The 2,881-nt window shown below is 38.7% G+C and overlaps 1 non-coding gene across 1 annotated transcript; it reads right to left on the bottom strand.

Annotated features, from left to right (window-relative positions):
* Window positions 1-864: 864 nt before the first annotated feature.
* LOC138427347 (U6 spliceosomal RNA) lies at window positions 865-971 on the bottom strand. Its single transcript, XR_011251955.1, has one exon. It is a non-coding gene; the product is annotated as a U6 spliceosomal RNA (small nuclear RNA).
* Window positions 972-2,881: the final 1,910 nt, after the last annotated feature.

Genomic DNA, 2,881 nt, shown 5'->3' with positions numbered 1-2,881 from the left:
CAAATGTATTCTTTTTAATGGCTGAGTAATACTCCATTGTGTATATGTACCACAGCTTTCTTATCCATTCATCTGCTGATGGACATCTAGGTTGCTTCCATGTCCTGGCTATTATAAACAGTGCTGCAATGAACACTGGGGTACATGTGTCTCTTTTGATTCTGGTTTCCTTGGTGTGTATGCCCAGCAGTGGGATTGCTGGGTCATAAGGCAGTTCTATTTCCATTTTTTAAGGAATCTCCACACTGTTCTCCATAGTGGCTGTACTAGTTTGCATTCCCACCAACAGTGTAGGAGGGTTCCCTTTTCTCCACACCCTCTCCAGCATTTATTGCTTGTAGACTTTTGGATCGCAGCCATTCTGACTGGCATGAAATGGTACCTCATTGTGGGTTTGATTTGCATTTCTCTGATAATGAGTGATGTTGAGCATCTTTTCATGTGTTTGTTAGCCATCTGTATGTCTTCTTTGGAGAAATGTCTGTTTAGTTCTTTGGCCCATTTTTTGATTGGGTTGTTTATTTTTCTGGAATTGAGCTGCAGGAATTGCTTGTATATTTTTGAGATTAGTTGTTTGTCAGTTGCTTCATTTGCTATTATATTCTCCATTCCAAAGGCTGTCTTTTCACCTTGCTTATAGTTTCCTTTGTTGTGCAGAAGCTGTTAATTTTAATTAGGTCCCATTTGTTTATTTTCGCTTTTACTTCCAGTATTCTGGGAGGTGGGTCATAGAGGATCCTGCTGTGATCTATGTCGGAGAATGTTTTGCCAATGTTCTCCTCTAGGAGTTTTATAGTTTCTGGTCTTATGTTTAGATCTTTAATCCATTTTGAGTTTATTTTTGTGTATGGTGTTAGAAAGTGTAAAAATATGGAACGCTTCACAAATTTGCATGTCATCCTTGTGCAGGGGCCATGCTAATCTTCTCTGCATCATTCCAGTTTTAGTATATGTGCTGCTGAAGTGAGCACTATTAGTTTTCTGACTGTATATTTACCTGTACCAATGTGTTATATGTTTCCATATGTCTTCATGTCTTTAATTAGCATATTTTTATTTCACCTTATATTAACTAACTCCTTTCTGTATTTCTTGCAAGTCAGATCTAGTCATGATGAATTCCCTTAGCTTTTTTTTTTTTTTAACTAGGAAAGCTATAAGATTTTTTGTGTTCTTTATACAAATTCTATTTAGGATATCAGTATTGCAAATATCTTATCCATGTCTTTAACTCCTCTTTTCACTCTCTTAATAATACATTTTGATGAACCAACATTGTGCATTTTAATGAAATCTAACTTATCAATTCTTAAAAATGGTTTTGCTGTTTAGGTGATGTTTAAGTAACCTTTAGCCTATTCCAAAGTTATTAGTACATGCTATGCTTTCTTCTGGAAGTTTTATTGCTTTACTTTTCACTTTAGACCTACAATCCAAAAAGTTTGAATTTGCTTTTTGTGTATACTGTGAGGTAGAAGTAATGCGTAGAAAAATTTAACTGAGTAGAGAACCCAGAGTGTTAGGGGCTAATGGAAAGAGGTATATCAAATTAGTTGAGAAAAAGACAAACTTTTACATAAATATTGTTGGGTTAATTGGCTAGTCACATGGAAATGTAGTAACTTGGATCAATTTCTTACAAGGATAAATTCCTAATGGGTAATCAAAATGTTAATTTAATCCAAGAAACTATTAGCAGGAAACATGAATGAATTATTTTCTTACCTAAAGTAAGTGGAATTCTCATACAGTACTGGTTCAGTTCAGTTCAGTCGCTCAGTCATGTCCGACTCTTTGCGACCCCATGAATCGCAGCACGCCAGGCCTCCCTGTCCATCACCAACTCCCGGAGTTCACTCAGACTCACGTCCATCGAGTCCGTGATGCCATCCAGCCATCTCATCCTCTGTCGTCCCCTTCTCCTCCTGCCCCCAATCCCTCCCAGCCTCAGAGTCTTTTCCAATGAGTCAACTCTTCTCATGAGGTGGCCAAAGTACTGGAGTTTCAGCTTTAGCATCATTCCTTCCAAAGAAATCCCAGGGTTGATCTCCTTCAGAATGGACTGGTTGGATCTCCTTGCAGTCCAAGGGACTCGCAAGAGTCTTCTCCAACACCACAGTTCAAAAGCATCAGTTCTTCAGTTCTCAGCCTTCTTCACAGTCCAACTCTCACATCCATACATGACCACAGGAAAAACCATAACCTTGACTAGACGGACCTTAGTCAGCAAAGTAATGTCTCTGCTCTTGAATATACTATCTAAGTTGGTCATAACTTTTCTTCTAAGGAGTAAGCATCTTTTAATTTCATGGCTGCAGTCACCATCTGCAGTGATTCTGGAGCCCCCCAAAATTAAGTCTGACACTGTTTCCCCATCTATTTCCAATGAACTGATGGGACCAGATGCCATGATCTTCGTTTTCTGAATGTTGAGCTTTAAGCCAACTTTTTCACTCTCTACTTTCACTTTCATCATGAGGCTTTTTAGCTCCTCTTCACTTTCTGCCATAAGGGTGGTGTCATCTGCATATCTGAGGTTATTGATATTTCTCCCGGCAATCTTGATTCCAGCTTGTGTTTCTTCCAGTCCAGCGTTTCTCATGATGAACTCTGCATATAAGTTAAATAAGCAGGGTGACAATGTACAGCCTTGACGTACTTATTTTCCTGTTTGGAACTAGTCTGTTGTTCCATGTCCAGTTCTAACTGTTGCTTCCTGGCCTGCATACAGATTTCTCAAGAGGCAGGTCAAGTGGTCTGGTATTCCCATCTCTTTCAGAATTTTCCACAGTTTATTCTATATTAGTATCACCGCTTTGGTAAACTATTTTGGTTGTTTCTTTTTAAGCTATGGATATGCCTACCCTGTGACTCATACATT

This window comes from Ovis canadensis, chromosome 21 (assembly GCF_042477335.2).
Source record: "Ovis canadensis isolate MfBH-ARS-UI-01 breed Bighorn chromosome 21, ARS-UI_OviCan_v2, whole genome shotgun sequence".
Taxonomy (NCBI): domain Eukaryota; kingdom Metazoa; phylum Chordata; class Mammalia; order Artiodactyla; family Bovidae; genus Ovis; species Ovis canadensis.
Note: the sequence above shows the minus strand (reverse complement) of the source record. Positions and strands in the feature narration are given on the sequence as shown.